Consider the following 21,099-nt stretch of genomic DNA (forward strand, 5'->3'; position numbering starts at 1 on the left):
GCTACCTATTTTTGTCTGTAACATTTATAGTCTTCCAATATATATACTTGGTTACTCCCCATCCCCCCCAAGAAAGTAAGTTCCATGAGGGCAAGAATTCTCTCTTTTGTTCTTTGCTTTATCCCCAACCCTGAGAAAGTGCCTGACACTTAATTGTGCTCAAATATTTAAATGAATGAATGGATGAAATTTATTTTTATAGCTTGAAAATTATCTAAAGTCGTGCCTCCCAAACTTTTTACCTCACAACATAGGCACCAAATAGTATTTCTAGGGTATGCTGAGATAAACTGAAGAGGCTGCTCACGCCAGTGACGGCTGGCCTGGGTGTTTGAGCCATCCCAGGCCTTAACCACTGGGAAATTGATCTGAATGCCGGATACTGTATCATCATCTTCTCTCTCGTTTTCCTTTGCTATTGCCTGTAAAGATACTCATGTCTCTGCCACCTGAAAAAAGCAAACAGAAATTCCACCTTCTATCTTACAGCCTCTTCTTGCTACTCTCTTCTCCCTTCAGAGCTGAGTTTCTCAGAAGAGTTGTGTCATTGTGGTGTTTTTCAGCCTCCTTGTATGAATCTTAAAAAAATAGAATAATTGCAAGAGACTTTGAGGACTCAGTCCAGTCTCTTATGAATTTGTGCCCCCTCCCTCAACATCCCAACCAAATACACATTCGTCTTTTTGCCTCTGAAGTGGCAGCAAGTTCACGACTGACTGTTCCAATTTGGGACAGTTGTAATGGTTGATGGTTACTAAATTATATTAAAAGTTCTAGTCCTGTTCTTTGCATCAGTTTGTTCTACTTCTTTACTCTAGAATCACATAGGAAAAGCTGATCTCACTGCCGTTCAGTTATTCTTCAGATATGCCAGGATAGCTCCGTGCTCTCAAGTCCATTTCCCTCTGGGTTAAGTATTCTCAGGTCCTTAGTTGGCCCGAATGATGAAAGGCCAAACTAGCCCACTCGTCTCATCCATCCCCAGCTCTCTGCCTTTGCTCACTGGGAGCACTGGGAGAGGAAGGGAGCATCAAAAGAGAGAAGGAGTCCCGTGTCCTCAGTCTCTGTTGGTTCCCCTCATCACTGCTGCAGCCAGTTGAGGCAGAAAGCCGCACGAATATTACTCAGATTAGGGAGAGCCTAAAAGGAGGGGAGAATGACTAGTGTAGTTGGGAGCAATTTTGTTGGTCCCCAAAAAGAGAGGGGAGAGATGTGGAAGGGAGGAGTGAGGGGTGCCTGTGAGGCAGGCTGTACCTGGAGGTCAGTGACTGCATGAAGCATCCAGGCTTGAGCGCCTTGCCGGTGTTCCCCCCAACAGGAAGAGGTGGTGGGGTGTGTGCCTATGGGCAGTAGCTGTCTTGCCCACAGAGAGTTCGAGCCAGGCCAGAGTTTCCACATCTTGCATCCCAGTGCAGACTGCTTTTGAGCACCTGTCACTTGTGGCCCTGCCCTAGCTAGCACGTATAGGAGAAGCCGTGACCACAGAAGAGGGCTGCTGCTGCTCCCTCAGTCGGGTAAAGAGGTGTTTGTCCTTTGACCTCATTTGTCATCTGGGTCCTGAAGAAGGGAGGGCAAAGGAGGAGTTAAAGAACAGACTCCTTGTTGCTGCCACCATGGCCAGTAGTCAAGCCTGAGCTGTGGGGAGGTTGGAGATGGGTTATTAAACCAAGCCGGACTGGACTCGTTAATCTAGTTACAGGTCAGCTATGAGAGCTGCTTAGGGTGTGCTGAGGAGAAGAGGGAGGTGACGGCATGGTTGAAGACCATGGTCAGGAAAGTGGGACCACATCCAGGCTGTTCTACCGACTGGTTGATAGGTTTTTCTATTTCTTCTTGACTCTATTTTCCTCATTTACGCTTTCCTCGAACATTGGGCCATTTCATATTCATCGATGGAATTCTAGAAGACAGGTAACACTGCTTTTATAACATCACAGGCCAGAAGTTTTTTTAAGCGATTTACTTATTTAATCCTCATCAGAATTTATTGAGGGAGTTCTTTTATCATCTCCATTTTATAGAGAAGGAAACTGAGGCACAAGGAGGATCATTACATTGTCCAAGGTCTCAGCTGCTAAGTGGAGGAATCAGGATTCCAACCTCCAGCTTAAGCTTTCTGGCTTGATTCCCTTATTTAGATTCGTTCATATATATATTCACATATACATGTGTGTGTACTTATAAATATATATTTTTATAATTTTAAAAATTACTGTATAGTTTTTTTTACCCTCATTTGTTCCTGATGTTAATGTGCCTTTTCATTTTCTCCTGGTTGTACTTTCCGAAGGATTGTCAACCTCTGGTTCTCAAAAGTGTGGTCTGCAGAGCCCTTGGGCATCCCCAAGACCCTTCCAGGAGTCTGCAAGGTCCAAACTGTACTTTGGTGGTACGAGGATGTTACTCTCCTTTCTCGGTGCTGGTGCTTCGCTCCAGAGCGGTTAGGAGTTACGGTGTTCATCACTGCTCACTCCCAGTAGAAACACTGTCAGAGACACTTAAGAAAGTCTTTTCTGGTGAGATTGGTAGTGATACTGGTGAATGTGAGTTTTTGGTGTGTATAGTGAAATGTGTCAATATCTGGAAGATCTGGATTAACTCAGTGAACCAGTATTTTCCAAACGACCAGTGCACAATGTTACAAAATCATGCCTCAGGTACGAGAGCAAGAGCAAGATAAGCTAAAGGATTTTAATGTATCAGAGTGCAAAAAGTTTATTGATCGGCTTTCAGGCTCCACACTGCAATTAATCTTTAAGAAATTACCTCGTGTTGAGCTTTGCTATAGTATCAAAGAATATCCAGTTGTCTGAAACGGCTACTGCTCTCTGTTTTCCAACAACATGTCTGTGTGAGGCCAGATGTTCTTCGTACACTTCAACCAAAACAATGTATCACAACAGGTGGAACGCAGGAGCCAATCTTCTACAAAGCCCGATAGTTAAAAGATTTGCAAACAGGTAAAGCAATGCCAGTCTTCTCACCACTCCTTTTTGGTCCATTTGTTTTGGAAAATGACAGAGTATTTTGTGAAAACATGTTTGTTGTGTTGATATTTTAAAATAAAAAAATGAACATTTACAATTTTTCTTGATTTTAATTTCTAGTACATCGAATATTGATAGAAATAAAAACGAAAGCTTTTAAAAGTGTAAACGACTTCTGAGACCAAAAATTTGAGTGCTACTGGTCTAGCATGTTGTTTTTCAACAGTTTTTAATTATACTGGACAACTCCATCAGCACTTTTTTGTTGTATTTTGTTTAATTCATTTATGTTTTTATTTTCCTTCTCTTTCTTTGGATGTATTTTGTTGCACTTTGCCAACTTCTTTTCTTTGCGTTTAAATCATTAATTTTCAGTTCTTCTTGTTTTCTAATAAATTTATTTTAGGCTGTAAGTTTTCCTCTGGACTTCTTTGTATCGCACAGATTTGATACGTAGGGATTTTGTTGTCTTTCACTTCTTAATTTAAAAAAATCATAAATATTTCAACCATAAAGACAAATCATGGAAAAAGTAGAAAAAAACGTGTGTATCCCACTCATTATCAAGTATTAACATTTTGTTATATTGAGGTTTTTTTAATAAAAGAAAGAAAACATTGGGTACAGTTGAAGCGTCTTGCATATGCCTCACTGCTCCGGTCCCTCCCTCCAGAGGAAGCCTCTGCACTGGAATGATGTGTACTGTTTAACTGTGTTGCTCTGCAATTAATACATATGCATGTATCCAGAAACAACATCTAAGCGTGTTTTGCATGTTTTCAAACGTTACATAAATCATTCTGCCTTTTGCTGTATTTGTTCATATTAGCTTTAAAGTCTATACATGCAGCTTTTACTCATTCATTTTTAACTGGATATGCCACAGTTTATTTGTCCATTCCTCTGCTAAGGGACATTTAAGTCGTCACCAATTCGTAAATATTTTATGTAACTTTCATTTTGAATTCCTTTAAGCTAAGAAACTTTTTGGTGTTCGTTTTGTATTTACATCATGGACTTGTAAATATTGTTTTCTACTATTATTGCATTTGGGTCAGTAAACATGATCTGTATGACATGAATTTCTTGACTTTGTGGAGACTTAAGAAGAAAGAAAAAATTATAAACCAAAAAAGAAAAAAAATTTAGTCTCAGTTTAGAATAAAAGAGATTATCAACAAGAACGCTAAGCTTTGGCAGGAAATGATTTATTATGTGAAGTAGTTTGAATTTTCAAACTACTTCGCCAGGCTGGTTATTCCCCTCTTGAGTTAGTGAGAAGGAGTTGGGGGCTGTTCACTCTCCTGTGACCTCAGGCGCACCAAGCAGAGGCAGACAGGTCGGGAGGGCTCCTGCTTGTGCTGTGCAGTCAGGCAGCTAGGAGTTTCTGAGTTAGGAGCCGGTTCTTCCTGAGCTGTTCAGTCCAGAGCTCTTGGGATTTCATTCAGTGCCAAGTACAAAGTTTCTGTTTCTCTGCTGAATGCAGTCTTATCTTGAAATATCTAAAATATGGGTTGCTGATTTAACCCATGGGCCATAGTTGTAGGAAATGGAATTCACTTGTTTGTGTTGATAAGTTCCCTCCCACCTCTTCAGCCGTGTGCATCTAGGTTTTCTCCTTGGTAGCTGTGCAAGTAAAGTAGAAATGTGGCTCTAGTAAATTCTAACCAAATGCAGCAGTGAGTTTTCGTCAAAAATTCCTTTATTGCCAAGTATATGCTCCATATTTGTAAATATTCCAAGGGATTGAAAAGAATGGATATTTTCTATTTGTAAATTCAAATTTGTTTATTGATACATTTCCATGGTTCCCAAACTCTGCTTCTGGTTCACTGGGTCTGAGGTGAGGCTCAAGATTTTGCATATTTCAGCAAGTTCCAAGTGTTGCTGATGTTGCTGGCTTGGGGACCACACTTGGAAAATTATGCATTATGGTATTCAGTTTGCTTTTCATCCTTTGCAGTTTTTTCGCAGTTTCTCGTTAAATGAGAATTCTTGTTTCAAACATTGCTAAATATTTACTAATTATTTTATATCATTTCTATAATTTTTGCAGATCTGGGGATGAAGAGAAAGATTGCAGCAGCACCTTGAAAACTGAATTCTGCCAAAATAAGCCTAAAAAAAGTAAAGTGCTGATTGGTGGTTTTCTTCGTGTTCTTTGTGTTTCTTGATATTTCCTGGTTATGCCATATGAGTATTTTTCTTGAGTTTCCTCTTTGCTGAGTTTCTTTACGTTCCCCCCACACCCACCCCGCCAAGCCTGAACCTGCAGGAATGCTATTCTCCCACTGACAATGGTAGGAGTTTTATTCCCGTGATGGAAGAATCAGTTGGAATAAAATGAGATGAGAAAAACATAAGTTTTTCTCCATTTTGTTACCAAGAACAGGATGATTTATGCACTCAGCAGTGTGGGGACAGTATGGAGACACGGGTGTGGAGGTTCAGACTCTGCCTTGATGTTCCCTCAGGACGTCTGTACGGACGTGGTCTTCTGTTAGACAAACATGTCCAGTCGGATGGAGCCGAGTTTTTTTCTGACAACCGATCTGGGTGACTTTTTGACTATAACTTGACCTATTTTGAATAAACTAACAGCATTTCCTACCTGCATTTGCATAGAAAATGTAAAACTTTCTCATCTGTTCCGAGTGCCTGGTGTTAACTTTGAGAGTAGCCTTAACAGACAACTGGCCCACCCTCTGGTCCTCTCAGGGCGGCTCAGGGGGACCGCTCTGTCTCACCGCCTTTGGACAGGTCCCCCTGCACCCTGAATATGTGCTTGGCTTCTCACCCAACTCAACTGCATGATGGCTGATGTCCCACAAAGCAACTAATTAATCATTTACTTGGGGGCATTTTATGAATGATAGTAACAATAAACAAATAATAGGAGTCATAATAATTACGGACATTTATTGAGTGCTCTTTTCTAGATACCACGCTGTGTGTTAGATGCACGGCTCATTTTGCTACTGATTTACCTTGCAAGGTTATTACTGTGACAGTCTCTGGAGTCCTTAGAGAGCTTTCCAATGCCTAAGTGGAGTATTTGGTAACACGAGGACTAGACTTTCTAGAAACTGACAAGGCAAGGAAAAGGATCCTCTGCTAGAACCTCCGGGAGGAACCCAGTCCTCCCAACACCTTGCTTTGTATACCACAGGGACCCACGTTGGATTTCTGACCTCCAGGACTGTGAGAGAATAAGTTGGTGTTGTTTTAAACCACGAGGTTTGTAGTAGTTTGTTACAGCAGCACTAGGAAATGGATACAACCACTCCTGGCTGCGGGATCCTGCCTTCTCTCGGGATGGGGGTTCCTGCTTGTTCGGTGACTGTAGACCAGCTGTGGGCCGGCCAGCCCAGTGACCTTCTCTGCCGTCACTGGGCAGCACCCACACCTTCTCCAGTGAGGCCTGACCTCCAGTCCCCTCCAACTCTGTCCTCTTCCAGGTTCTCTCTCAGCCCCAAGGTATTCTCCAGAGTGGTTTGCCTCATTAAAGGTCATCCCTGTTACAACGAATCTCTCTTGATAGTGAACTTTCCCTTCTCAAGTTTTGTTCAAACTTCCCTGTTCAAATTAGATTAAGCTTTCGCTGTCCAAAGCCGAGACTCTCATCCTCACCCTGCCCTGTGCCTTCTCACGACTGACCAGCTCTGCCCTTGCTGTCTCCTCCCCTGCGCCTTCCCGCTCCTCCCTCCGGAAGGCCCTTCCCTCAGAAGGCCAGTGCCCTCCGTCTTTAACCCTGCTCCCTTCACTCTGGTGCCACCTGCAAATACTGCCTGTCCTCCTCGCTGTCGGCCCCACGCCTCCTAGTCGCTCCTCATTAGCTTTTTCTCTGGTGCCAGTTCCACAGCCTCACAGGCGATTTGAACTTCCATGTGGCTCTCCACCTGGCGTTCTGGGCTCACGGGTTTTGGACCTTGACTTCTGTAGAGTTTCTTATGGCTGCTGTAACAAATGACCGCAGCTTCAGTGGCTTAAAACAACCCAGATTTATTCCCTCACAGTTCTGGGAGTCGGACGTCCGGAGTCCGCTTCACTGGACTAAAGTCAAGGTGTTGGCACGGCTGGTCCTTCCGGAGGCTCTGGGGGGGACCTGTTCCCTTGTCTTTTCTAGCTTCTGGCGGCCCTGCCTCACTCCAGCCTCTTGCTTCTGCTGTCACATCTCCTGACTCCTCCTTTGGCCTTCTTGCCTCCTCGTATAGGGACCCTGCGATTCTATTTGGGGGCCACCTGGGTAATCTGGATGATCTTCCCATCTCAAGAGCCTCAACTTAATCACGTCTGCAAGGCCCTCTTTCCATGTAATGTAACATATTCACGGGTTCCAGGGATCAGGACTAGCTTGCGGGGGCATTATTCAGGCGACTGCAGCTCCAGAGACCTTGGTCTCTTGCACTCCTGTGAGCGCCCCTTGGAGCCTGTCGCCATTCCCCAGGACTCCACCCTCTGATGCCTCTGATGTGTCCTCCCATCCTTGCAGATCCCTTGCTCTCCAAACCCCGCTGTCCTGTCATTTGCCCTCATGGAGGCTTCAGCCTCTTGACAGTCGGTTTTTCTTCCATTTATAATACGTCTTGATTTTATTCCTTTCTCTATGGTCCATCATATCTACATCTCTTTTGTGAACATATTAAATTCTGTTACCCTTATCCTTCACAGATGCTTGGTAAAGAGCTGCAGTATGTGTGATACGATATTAAAGTGGAAGCTTAGGGACATAGAGACCAACTGCAAAGCAGGATGGGACTCTGAAATGTGCAGGCCCTGAAAACGGAGACGGGGACGTGGTGCTGCTGCTCGAAATTCCTGCACCCACACTGACAGCGTGCAGGCCTGGGAGTTAGAGGTCAGTCGAGGAGAGGGGAAATTTTCAGAGACTGCTGTTACTGTGCCGTGAGCCCCACCCCGACCCAGGGGAGATCCGGGGCATCCTTCATCTCCAGGCAACAGGGGGAGCCTTCAGTGGGACTGTCTCGAGAGCCTGTAACATACCTCTGCATTTGGAAAACAGAGTGGACTGGTGACTGACCCCTCCCGGGAAATCCAAAGGCTGAGAGATGCTGCTTCGATGGCAGATTAGGGTGAAGGGGACCATGCGGGATGGCCTGCATTACTCAAATTTTTCAGAACAAAGGATATGAGGATGTCTGCCATGGACAGATATGAGCCATGTGAGGGAGAAAGCCAGTGGGATTGGCTTGGATTCTGTCCCAAAGGACCATCTTGAGGGTGAAAAGCCCCAGCAGACAAAAGCTGAAGAAGGCACCACCAGATGCCTATGAGTTGAGGGGACCAAGCGGCAAATTGGGCTAGAGATGTTCTTGCCCTCAATGAGGTGCAGGCGAGAAGTCTCCATCTCTGGGAATGAAGGACTCAGGGCGGTGGAGTCACATCCAGGAGCTCAGATCCCAGAGCCCGTGCTTAGAGGAGAGCCGTGCAGGAGGGCGCCCAACCCACAGCACACTGGGCGAGGTCTGCCCGCTGAGGCTCGTAGTTCCCACAGGGCGTTCCAGCCCATTAGCAAGTCCCCTCCTATAGCCTAGTCAGAGGGTGGTGGGGAGAAAAACGAGATGACGCGGGAAGTGCCTGGCACTTTGTGGGCCCTCGGGAGTGTCAGTGTCCTCCCAGGGTGAGCTAGAGCAGCCCTCGTGTGGTGACACTCGAAAGGGGCCAGCACGTGCACCGAGGGGTGTCAGTGGCAGGAGACTGGCCCTTGCCGCCAGGAAGACAGGTTAGGTTCTCCAAGCCTCATCTAAGGGTTTGTCTTTCCTGTTCTTTCTAATTTGGGTTCCAGTGTTAGGATTATCTGCAGATCTCAACAGGAAGCCACGTCTTGGTGTTGGGCCATGTCAAGGCTGAGCCCGTTCCTTCTTGGCTCCCCTCCCAGGGTGCTTTCTGTTTGTTTGCTTTCTGGCTTGCTTTTTGGCTAGGAATAAAGGCACTTCCCTAAAAATACGGGTGTGCTACAATGTGCTTATGGAGGAGGTGTGTCTTTCATTCACTCAATAGATTTGTATTGTACGTCTTCTAGGAACCAGGCAGGTGGTCTGGGGCTGGGACCCAGCAGAGAACAAGAGATGTGATGGTGTTTCCGCAGATCTCAAGGGGCCCATGGGGGTCACAGAGCATGGGAGAAGCACTGAGTCAGGTCAGGGACGGCTTTCAGGAGGTCACACTGTCAGCCATGGCCTGAAGTGGGAGGTACAGGCAAAGAAGGGGATGCAGGTGGGGGGTGGCAGCATGAGGAGCGGGTGGAGCAGGAGGTACCGGAGAGGGTGATGGATAATGTTAGGTGTGTTTCCACCTTTCTCTAAATGGTTCTCCCCTCCTGTGTCAAGCAGGTGCATGATAATGGTGACATGACAGTCCTGTACATAGAATTTAATTCTTAAAGCATTTCTGAATGAGAACCAGCACATCAATCATGATGCTCATTTATGGATTGTGAACAAGTAGTTAAGTCCCAAGTAAGTGTGTCTTAGCAGCTCCAGCTGCTATAACAAAATTCCAGAGACTGGGTGGCTTATAAACAAGACATTTATTTCCCACAGTTCTGGAGGCTGGAAGTCTGAGATCAGGGTGCCAGCGTGGTAGCTGAGGCCCACTTTGGGTCGCAGACTTCTGGTTGTGTCCTCACATGGGGAAGTGGCAAGGGAGCTCCCTTGGGCCTCTTTTTTAAGGGCACTAGTCCCATTAATGAGGGCTCCTCCCTCAGGACCTAATCACCTCTCAAAGGCCACATCCTAATGCCATCATCTTGGGGGTTAGCTTTCAACATATGAACTGGGGGGACACGTGCAGATCACAGCAAGCATCGTATTTGCTGTGAACCTTCCTGACCATGTGACCCCAAAGCCATACCCCACCTCCTTCTCCTTTGCTGGCTGAAAAGCCAAATACTCACTTTTCCAGCTTCCTTGCCGCTAAGGGTGGCATGTAACCCAGATCTAGGCTCTGAACTCTAAGGTGAAGTTTACAGGAGAGGCTTCTGGGAAAAGTAAAAGCTTTCTTGATTAAAACAAAGGAAAAAAAGCAAAGAAAAGAAAAGCAAAGAAAAGGAGCATGTGAGCTGGTCTAGCCCTTTTGCTTTTCCTTTTTTTCCCACCTTGAACACAGACAAAATGGTGGGAGATGTAGCAGCCATCTTGTGACCTTGAAAGGTAAACCAAAGGAATTACAGAATAGGCCCTGAAATCAGTGAAACGCTGACGCACCCCTGCAACTTCTCACCTCCCAAAAAACAAAAAAATGAAAACCAGTTTTGTTTAAACCACTATGGTGATTTGCAGCCAAAACGCACCTCCTGACTGCTACAGCGCTCTGGGCAGAGTCGAGCAGGGCTTCCCCGGAACTTCTGTCATGTGTCACACAGTCTTCCATTTCATTATCACTGAGTATTTATTACTTCTGATTTGCCCATCTGATTTTCCCAATACCGTGACCTCTTTGGGGTGAGGGACTATGTTCCAATTTTGGTGACCCCCAAGCTACTACCGTGCCTGCTACAGAGGAGTTGCTTGGTGACGCTGCGTTGAGCGCGCGGAGCGCAGGCGGAGTCCCGCGGTTGTGCGGGGCACGGCGGGCGGAGCAGACGGCGGCAGCGAGACCAGCGAGGGGACTGCAGCCGCGAGGCCGGGCGAGAGGCTGGGTTACCGCAGGGCCGTCGGGACTGAGGAGGGGACGGATCCGCGCCATTGAGGAGGCGGAAGGGACAGGACCGGGACGGGCTTGGGGACAGAGGGAGGGAGAAGGCGGGCTCTAGGCTGAGAGCGCCTTAAGGCGCGTGGGGGTGGGCGTCCACCGCTTCCGCGGTCTGGGCTTAGTTGCTCAGGCGTGTGCGTGCCTCAGTCGCCTCATCGGACACACAGGGCGAACAGTAACAGCCCTCTTGGCTTTGGGGCGGTAAGTAGATGAGTCAGCGCGTGTGAACGCGTGCCACCTGCCTGGGACACTGTAAGTCTTCACCACAGGTTATCAGTTGTCATGATCAGCATCACTGTTGGGGCAGGAGCTTGAGGAGAGAGCAGAGTGAGACTGGCGGGGAGGAAGAGGAGGAGGAGCCAGGGGTTTTGCCTCTGTATTACAGGAGGTGTTCACTTGCCACCAGAAAGAGCAGAGTATGAGTCCTTTTTTACCCCACTTTTTTTAGGTGAGGAAGATTGTCTCTGAGCCAACATCTGTTGCCAAACTTCCTCTTTTTGCTTGAGGAAGATTGTCCCTGAGCTAACCTCTGTGCCAATCTTCCTCTATTTTTGATGTGGGACGCCTGCAACAGCATGGCTTGATGAGCAGTGTGTAGGTCCACACCTGGGATCCAAATCCACGAACCCTGGGCTGCCAAAGAGGAGCATGCAAACTTAACCATGATGCCAGTGGGCCAGCCCCATATGAGCCCTTTATGATGGCTAAACCATGGGCAGAAGATGGAGGAGCCAGGGAGAGACACAGCTACACCTCAGAGAGGAAAAACCTCATGCCATGGTTAATTTGGTGTCACCTTCATTGAACCATGGAATGCACAGATATTTGATCAAACATTATTCTGAGTGTGTCTGTGAGGGTGTTTTTGGATGAGATTAACATTGGAATCAGCAGACTACCCTTCCCAATGTAGGTGGGCCACATCTAATCAGTTGAAGGCCTGACTAGAACAAAAAGGCTGACCCTCCCGAGAATGGGATGGAACTCCTCCTGCCTGACTGCCTTTCAGCTGGGACATTGGTTTTTCCTGCCTTCTGAAGCGAACTGAAACATCAGCTCTTCCTGGGTCTCAAGCCTGCTGGAGACAGGAACTACACCATCGGTTCTTCTGGGTATCCTGCTGCCTGACTCACTCTGCAGCTCTTGGGGCCTATCAGCTTCCATAATCATGCGAGCCAATTCCTTGCAATAAATCTTTCTCGTTCCTGCTCTCTCTCTCTTGCACACACACACACACACACGCACACACACTCCCTGTTGGTTCTGTGTCTCTGAGAACCCTAAGGCATACATTGCAGTACAAGTGGTGGGGAAGCTAGAAAGAACCCTCCCCTTCAAATTGCAGTAGAAGGAGACCATATTTACAGTCATATGTGGACTGGGAGCCAATATTCGTTACTCCTCGCGTTTAGTATTAAGGACTCTGATTCCAGGAAAGGGAGAAGTCACAGTGGTGAGGCACTGGCGAGCAGGGCAGCTGATGGCTCTCTTGCTTGGACCCCAGGGGTACGACCACCAGACCTCCACTGCAGCCTCTGTGAATGCTCCAATGATCACGCTGGCATCTGCTGACGGGTCTGGCAGCTCTCCCTTCCCCCAGGCACAGGGTGAAGAGGGAAAGGAGGAGGACGCGTGTCACACGAACAGATCCGCATTAAACGCAAAACCAAAGAAAAGGAAGACGTTTCCATTAATTCCTGGCAAGGGGAGACTGGAAGTTAATACGTGTCAGAGCCCACCCCACTGTAGATTGTCTTTTGTCGTGTATAGTTCTGATTGCTAACTGTAATGATAGTAATGATCATGGCGAACATTTATTGAATGACTGATATGTTGCAGCCACTGTGCTAAGTGCTTTAAGAATATCATGTCACTCAACTCTCACGCTAAATGAAGTCGGCTCTATTATTATCTTACTGTACAGATGAGAAAAGTGAGACTCAGTGAGATTCGTGGACTTGGCCTAGATCACACAGCTACTGAGGGGTCCCACCCAGGTTTCGCCCAGGGAGTGGCTGTGGGGCCTCCGTTGTCAGCTCCCTTCCCTCGGTTAGTGCGGTTTGTCAGGCCCTTTGGGCTGGCTTCAGAAAGCGAAAGATCCCCTCCAAGTTCTGGAAGAGGATGGGCTCCCGCCTGACAACCGCAGTCAAGACTTTTGTGTCCAGACTGGGCTGAGCAGATGCGCACCCTGCCTGACAGCTTCTGCGCTAGCCAGCTTGTCCTGCCCGGGTGTGCCGTCTGTGACGGTTCTCACCAACGGCGACATTTGCTGCCTCTTAGGATGAGCGTTGTCATTAGATCACTTCCAAGTAACCAGGCTTTGGTCCTAAATCCTTGTTCTGTCCTTCAAGCTGTGAAGCCATGGGTAAGTGATCTAAACTTCAGAGCCCGTCTTTGCATCTGTCAAGCAGGGATTCTAGCACCTTCTTCAGAGGATCATTGTGAGGACTAAAGGATAAATGGGTGTCAAGCCTATGACACCGTGCCTGGCCCTTAGAAGGTGCTCAGTGAATGTCTCCCAGAGCAAAAGCTGTCACCTCTCGTCTGTCATCAGCTAGCATGTGGAGGATCTTAGGGTTTTCAATACACCTGAATAGAACCCTTTAGTTCAATCTAACAAATGTGTTTTGAGTGCAAACATCAGGACTCTGATCTCCAAGTGTCCCTGGCTCCTGGGGTGGGTCTCAGAGTGGACCCTGGGTTCGCACTGGTCCAGCGCCTTTGGCCGGGGCTCTCAGGGCCGCCTGGCTCAGGGGCTCTGAGGGAACCGAGACCACCGTGGAGCCTCCGCTTGCCTTTTCAGGGCCTGCAGCGCAGAATCTCTACCCTCGCTGCAGAGATGCATGCACAGGCCTGGTCATGCGGCCGACATCTCGCATCCCAGAGTACAAATTTTGGAAAGTATCTTCCTATTGTGCAGTAAAAAGGACTCCAGTCCTCAGCACCTTGGAGGCGGCATGGGTGGTGTTGTTTTCAGCAGCGGGAAGGAGGCATCGGGATCCAGAAATTTCTGTAGTCCCTGATTTCCCTTTTACTTTCTCTCCCATTTGTTATCTCTTAAGACCTCAAAGGACCTGGCAGAGTCTTTGATTCTTGACTGGTCCATGAAGCGGACACAGGGCCCAGGGTCTGTCTTGTGGGCTGCCTGGTGACTCCTGTTGTGTCAGATGGGCTTGCTCAGCAACAAGCTGTTTGCTCTTTATCCTGACATCTGCTCGGTCCAGGCGCAGGAGCTATTTTTGGTAGCGGTCAGCAGGAATTACCTCCCACCATCCCCAAGCAGATCTCATGAGCCTGTTATTGCTCTGAGCCTCTGTGTGTGTGTGTGTGTGTGTGTGTGTGTGTGTGTGTGTGCGCGCGCGCGCGCGCGCGCGCTTCACAAGCTAGCTCAGTGATAAGAAGTCTGATTTAGAGTCTTAAAGGGCTCCCTGAGGATTTTTCTGCCCTTCTCCATGACCACTGCTTCCTTCTTGTCCACCAGGGGATCAAGTCTTCAAGAAAGAGAACCCATTCCGAGCAAAGCCTGGTCTGAACGTGCTCTTGTGCTCTGCCCCCTGGCTGTCCGCGGTGGACACAGACTCTCCTAGGAGCCGAGGGAGCACCAGGAAGGGACTTCCTATGGGTCTGCCTGTGGCTCTGGGCTTGAGACCAAAGCTAATGGATGGTGGGAGGGAGACTCGTAATCTCAAGGTTCTTCTGCTTTAGAAGTGAACTGTATGACGTGCCATAAGCCAGGCCAAAAAGGAGAAATAACTGGAAGATAAGGAAAATGGAAGAAAAGAAAGTAGATTTAAGTAGTTATAGAACATGTTTTCAGTTATGTGCAAGGAAGAAATGCATCCTAGCAGGTTCAGAAACTGTAAATGGGTTTCTAAGGGAGTGGAACTTCCTTCTCAAAGATGCCATTCACAGCAGCTGCCGCCGTGGCGACCGTCTCGCTTTACGGGCCTTGCCTCACACCAGGATCCAGTCTTAAGCCGGTCTAAACAGGACTCCTTGGGTCCTTATTGCCTCTCCTGATACACGCAGTCTCAGCCCCATCTCACACACATGGAGGTGGAGGCACAGAGTTTAAGCCACTGGCTAGAAATCACCCAGGGATGCCCGGTTTCTGACGCAGGTGGGACTCCAAACCCCTAGGTCGTCCTTTCTCTGGTTTTGACTAATGGGCTTCAAAGCCTCGTCAGCTGAGGCAGTTTGGTGGTCCAGCGCCCCTGCTTGTTTCACAGGCTGCCGCCAGGAGACGCATGGAAGCCCTTGGAGGACCGGGCGATACCACACACCTGTAAAGAGACACTGTTATTATTATCATTGGGCCATTGAATTCTCCAACTCTCCCAATGGATTCTCAGTGTACCTCACATATGCAATCACTAGGGGGAGGCAAGAGACAGCGCAGAGAAGCAAATTTTGTCTTGGAAGGCAAGTGTATTTTTCCTGTAAATGATGCTCAGGGATTTAAAATAGAAAAGCCAAGGTTTGTACTGGGGCCTGGCTGCCCTTCTCATCAAGGTTTGTTCTTGTGCTTGGAGACGGGTGAACCGTCTCCACGAAGGCATCTTAGTCTATCACGAGTCCTTCTGAATAGTGGGTATTGTCCAGCAAACGAACAGAAGACACCAAAGACTAAGCATAGGCTCTTCCTCCTTGTTGTCTGGCTTCTCGCCTTCTGTCTCTTTGTCGCCAGTCCTGGTTTCAACAAGGTTCAGTTTCTCCTCCATTCTCTCCGTTTCATTCAGCTGCAGACCACATTTGTTGGTCATGTGAGGCAGCTAGTAAGGCATGTTCCTGGCCCTCCCATCCCCTAATGGTGCTCTCCCGGCTGGGCCTGTTCGACTATTGCAGGAACCATTCTATGGCTACTTCTAGCTCATTCTTGTCCGCATTTTCCTTTCCTTAGTGACTTGATCTCTTCTCTTTCCACTCTTCTAGAATTCTTCATATCTCTCCTCCTAGGTGGAAAGAATGTTGGATTAGAAGTTCAAGCCCTGTGGATACTACTTACTAGCTGGTTGACTTTGAGACATAGCAGAATCTCACTGAGCCTTTGTTTCAGGGGTAATTACAATTTCCATGTTTACCATCCAGGTATAATAGCACTATTTATTTTGTAACCCATATTAATTTCCACCAGTGGTGTCTGCTCTGCTCTGCTAGGTGCAGGCGATCCCCCAGCCAGAGGAGATTCTTCTGTGGCTTCCCTGGAACCAAGGCTACATGGGGCTCTGTTGCCAAAGGGAAGGTGGCTCTCTTGCCTTCATGTCACCACCTGCTAGAGGGGTCTCTAAGCAGTGTTGCTTGAGCTCCCATGTGTATTGGAGTTCACAGTCATCTCGGTTGCCTCTCTGTCATGTTGAGGACTGGCTGGAGATGGGTGCATATAATAGCCCCACACTTCATCTTGAGAACCTCTACTCTCCTTTAACAACCAAGGGCCAACCAATCGTGCCCTCCCGTTAGGATGGTCCTACCTTTCCGCACCTTCTGAAAACAGGCTGTTGGCCAGACGTAAAATTTTTGAACCCATCAGAGGACAAATCTTGAGTTCTTCCTAAGAGACTTACCATGCAGTCTGTGGACTGTTGTCAGGTCTGTCCCGACGGCTCCGGAACGTGTCTGAACCCAAGTGGTGGATTCAGGGAAGCTCTGGCTGAAGATGAGACCCCTGTTTTAGTTGAAAAGCATCACCATTGTCACCATAACTCTTGTCTTGTCCAGTCCTTTATGGTTCCTTTGCCTTCTTCCACATTTCCCTCAATCTCTTTCTTTCATTTTAAATACCACTTGAGTGTGTTCAAAACCTAAGGGGACATGTCAAGAGGGCACAGGATTTACTTCGAAAGACGCCCCTAACCAAATCTGGGACAACTTGAGCGTCAAAATTAATAATAATAGTAATGGATAATAAGGTACTGCATTAAAAAAGAATCTACCAGTCTACGTTTATACTAAATAAAAGGAGAAGGGGCAAAGGAAAAGCCCTTCTTTGTAGAAGAATGCCAATTCATAAAACAGAAGAATGATAGGATTACAAAACCATCATTTTTCGACCACTATAGTAGTAATAGTTAATTCAGGTAAGAATGATTAATGGATGCTAAAACCATCGGGTGAGGGGTCATTGGGGAAGAGCACATTCATACAGAATGTCAACCCCTAGATTACTTACTACTTACAAAGGGACAAAGCACTTTTGTGATGGAGAAATCTGGTGGACACCACCTTAACTAAGTGACCAAACAACGTCACCAATAATGGACAAGTCGACATCGCGGCCTCTGGTGTGACACGCGGGATTCTCGCCGAAAATGTTGAGCCTGAATCTAATCAAGAAGAAACAATCAAACAAATCCAAATTTGAGGATATTCTGTGAAACAACTGGTCTGGATTTTTAAAAAATTCAATGTCATAAAAGATAAAATGTCTGGGAACTATCCCAGATTAAAGGAGAGTCACAAGACATTTCAACTAAATGCAATGTGTGATCCCTCTAGTTGGAGGGATTGCACAGAGAGTAGGGACAGTAATCCAGAAATGGCAGTCTGATGGGCACCATTATTAGTGGGTGTGTCCCTTCGGGACAATGGTAGCAGAGCCACAGCCTCTGAGGGCAGGGCCATTTCTGTTTTGTTGGACAAGTGCTTCTACAGCACTGGTTTGGGGTAAGACATGTTTACTTCCTTTGGGTTCTAAACAGTTGCTTATTTGAAAAGCACAGCATTTCCTTTCTTTGCTCTTTCTAGCTCAATAGCCGGGGCAGCCGCCTGGGACAAAGGAGGCTCCAGAAATGGGTCACGTGGACCACGTGGCTCCTTGGGCTCCACCATGGGCAATGAAGCCTGCAGTTCCTTGCCAAGAGGAGAAAAGTTGTTGCTATTTAAAAATTAGTATCATTATTATTATTGTTATTATTACTGTTATTGGTATTTGAGTTCTAAAAGTCAAAAATCCTGAAGGAGCATAAAGTTCACTTCATAAACAGTGGATGTGGAAAAAATGGATAATTATGTAAGGAGAATCTTTCCTGCCAAATATAAACCTTTTCTTGGCTTTGGAGAAGTTTCTTTGGTTTTGTTTTTTGAGTTAGAAGAGGAGATAAATTGAATCTGATGCCAGGAGATTTCAGAGAAAGGTTCACACCATCAGAACCCAGCCCCGGGTTGAGGATGTGGATAGAAACCCCCAAGCACAGATGGCTTGTGCTTCCCTCCCCATGGTGTAGTCCAAGGACCACAGAGGTGGAGGGGCCGCAGGTGACCAGGAACAGCCAGGGGCTCTGAGGAACCTCATGGAGCCCTGGGGCCCCATCTTAGTGCAAGGAGAATACCGGAGGACTCGTGCCCCCTGGAAGGGCAAGGACGGGCTGAGAGAGGCCCACAGTGGGGCTGTGGAGACACGCTGTGCAAGGACATTTATTTCAATTTGACAAGACTAAGTTTGCTACCATCAGCAGAATGGGGGCTCAGATACAGAAATTAAATTGATTTATCTAAAATTAATGTGATACCTTGACAGCCTGAGTCAGGCTCTGAAATTTAAATGGCTATACCTAGTCTGTTGGGTTTAGCTGGGGCCTGAACAGATGAACAGATGCTGTTCCGGTGTTACCAAGGGCGGACGGGATCTGAATTTTCTTTGCTTGTTTTGGTTTGGGTTGCGAGGTTCTGTGAGGACAGGCCCTTTATCTTAGCCCAGTTCTGCTGATCCGTCTGGGATTCCCGACACAGACAAGGGGGGCTCCAGGTGATTCGCAGGGCAGCTTCCTCCACCTTTCCAGGGCTCACTCCCCATCCTCACCCGCACTCAGTGGCCTGCCTTGGTGGAGATGACTGTAAGGGCCCTGGGACACAGGGACCCAAGGGTGCCCACAGGAGAAGCCCGGCACAGTTCCTAAGAAGCGGGATGTTCTCTTCCACCAGACGTCAGGAGCAGTGCCGCACTGTTTCTTTCAGCCGCCCCAATAGATAACTCTCCTGGCCGGCGGGGTGCTCAGACTTGAAAGCAGCTGGGACGAGGGGTTGCAGCGAGCATGGAGCCCCCAGGGCTGAGAGGGACCCGCCACAGCTGCGAGCTCCCGCCCTCCTCTCCAGCACCTTGTACAGTCTCTCTCTACAGCATGAAGGGCCTCGCTGGGAGGCCGCCAGCTCAGGAAAGCCACTGGCCCTTTGGGGACTTAAAGAAATTACACAGCAATCTGTAGCTTTAGGAAGCCTCAAGGAAGCTTTAGTTCTGTTTGTATCCTGAGGCTTTGAGTTTTAAATCTGGGTAGTAAAACTGCTTTCCCGAAAGACTCACTGTCCCAGGAAGCAGAATGCGCGTTCGGGGAGGGGAAAACGGGGTGAGGCGCCTCCTCCATGCCCGGAAGAGTGCTGGCTCGGTCCTGGCGGGAGCTGCCCTGGGAGGCTGCAGGGACTGAGGAGTGATTTGTCTAGCTTTGAGGATGCTTACTCCAGCTCCTTCTCCTCAACACTCCATTGCCCCCAGCATTCCAGATGGCGACAGCTGGATCCTGCCTGGCTGGGCTCACCTTTCAGTGGAGGGAGCACCCCTGTCCAGACACAAAATATTGAGGGTCAGTGCCAGGCACCTACAGTAGAAAGGGCATGGGGTGTGGGACAGAAGCCAGCTGCCGGCTTCTTTATTCAGAAAATTGGGTATGGGATGGGGCTGGTTAAAGGAGGAAAGCATGATGGGAAAGGAGGTGAAGGATGCAGCTTATTATGAAGGACATTCACATGACAATGCAAAGACAATGGAGCAGGAAATCAGGAATAAGCAAGTTTGTAGACTGTGAGGTCAGATGCATTTGCAATTTACCTTCCAACTTTTTGGCAGCCATGTTTGTGGATGGAGAGTAGAAAGCCTGTCTCAGGGAACAGGTGCAAAGAAAGCACTAGGCATCTTCCGTTCCAGAAGGTCCCTTAGGGAGGAGGAAGGGCAGGGAGCCCCTTGCTTCACAGCAGGCTTCCTAACCTCCAGACTTTGCCAATTCAGTGATGATTTCAGAATCGATGAGAGCTATGCTGAAAATTAGGAGCAAGGGGTAATAACTTCCTTGAATGAAATATCGTGTCATTTTATTTGACCCATCTCAGGTGCCCCTTCATTCCCTTGGCCTTACCCGCCTCTTAGATGCAGCTGCTTACTCCATGCCGGCTGTTGCCTTGGGGATCGACTCCGGCAAGGCCCTGGCACGGCTCTCACGCCCAGAGTCTCTGCTCTTCTGGTGTGAATGAGCCTTAAGCCCAGGTGGAGGATCTGGCTTCCTCTGGGGCCGGGGCCATTCGATGCAACTCGGAAAGGCAGGGAAGTTAAATGGGCCACATTTTGGCCAATGAGACTGGATATGGGTGGATAAATCCCCGCCCCATTCTCCCCTTTGATGGACAGTCCTGAGGCACACGTTCTCTCTTTATAGCCTGACTAGAGACGTCCGTGTGGCTGAGCAGGTATGCCCATTGGGCAATGGCTGCACTGCTGAGGACTTCTTGGGAAGCAGTGGACAGCACAGTAAGACATCAACCTGCGTCTACTTCCCATGCTCCCCTGACTCACCCCCCTTTCCCCTCGTTTTCCCTGCCCTGGCGTTGCACTCCCGACTGCAGCCTCACCTTTAATCCTCGCGGAAGGAATCTAGGCTGAGAGTAATCTAGCACGGGCTTTAGAGTTCAAAGTGAAGTTCCTTCTGAACTTTTCCTCTAGCTCATTGCCCTATACCTTTCCATTTTAAGGGAAGATGACTCTGTCTATGGACCAGACTGTCCAAGAAGCAGAGCCCCGTGGCTGTGGGGGAGATGTGAGCTCTGCTCAGGGAGTCTGATCTCCACTATCTGCTCGGCAAGTTTGATGGCGATGGGAAGTTCAGAACCAGAGGACTATGACATCTGCCACCACCTTTCGCTTCCTTGCTGTTTACCTGGTCCTGCCTCGCTGGCCCATCCTTTCCCCTCTGTCTGTGCACTGGTAGGTGTGCTTTCAGCCTTCCCACCTTATTGTACTGAGATGGCCCAAATCCCTCCGACTGAGCCTGATGTCTTTCCTTCCTAAAAAGCTATATGACGGCTCAGCGCCCAAGGCCTGCCAAGCTCTGTTGCGAATTTGTGATATTAGAAGGTTTCTACTGTAACTTTCCACTTGAAGCTCTGAACGAATTCCCTTGCTCTGACGTGGCCGCCAAGTTCCTGTGGACTCTTCATGGATGAATTCCAGACAGCTGAGAACCTCACTGGCAAACAGAGAAATAAGAACTGGACCTGTTTCCCCACTGGAGTAAGAAAATGCTGTGTGGAAGTCCTGGTCTCCTATGACGCCCCGCGTCCTCCAGCTTGTCACTTGGTCGTCTGCTGGCTCCTGGCTGCAGAGAATGCTCACTGTGAGGAGCCATGTGGCCACCAGGGA

The 21,099-nt window shown here is 48.1% G+C and overlaps 1 long non-coding RNA gene across 1 annotated transcript; it reads left to right on the forward strand.

Annotated features, from left to right (window-relative positions):
* The first annotated feature begins 273 nt into the window (after nucleotides 1-273).
* LOC139079410 (uncharacterized) lies at nucleotides 274-5,136 on the forward strand. The gene is made up of 2 exons (XR_011533029.1): nucleotides 274-2,960; nucleotides 5,044-5,136. It is a non-coding gene; the product is annotated as an uncharacterized lncRNA (long non-coding RNA).
* The last annotated feature ends 15,963 nt before the right edge of the window (nucleotides 5,137-21,099 follow it).

This window comes from Equus przewalskii, chromosome 25, assembly GCF_037783145.1.
Source record: "Equus przewalskii isolate Varuska chromosome 25, EquPr2, whole genome shotgun sequence".
Lineage (NCBI taxonomy): Eukaryota > Metazoa > Chordata > Mammalia > Perissodactyla > Equidae > Equus > Equus przewalskii.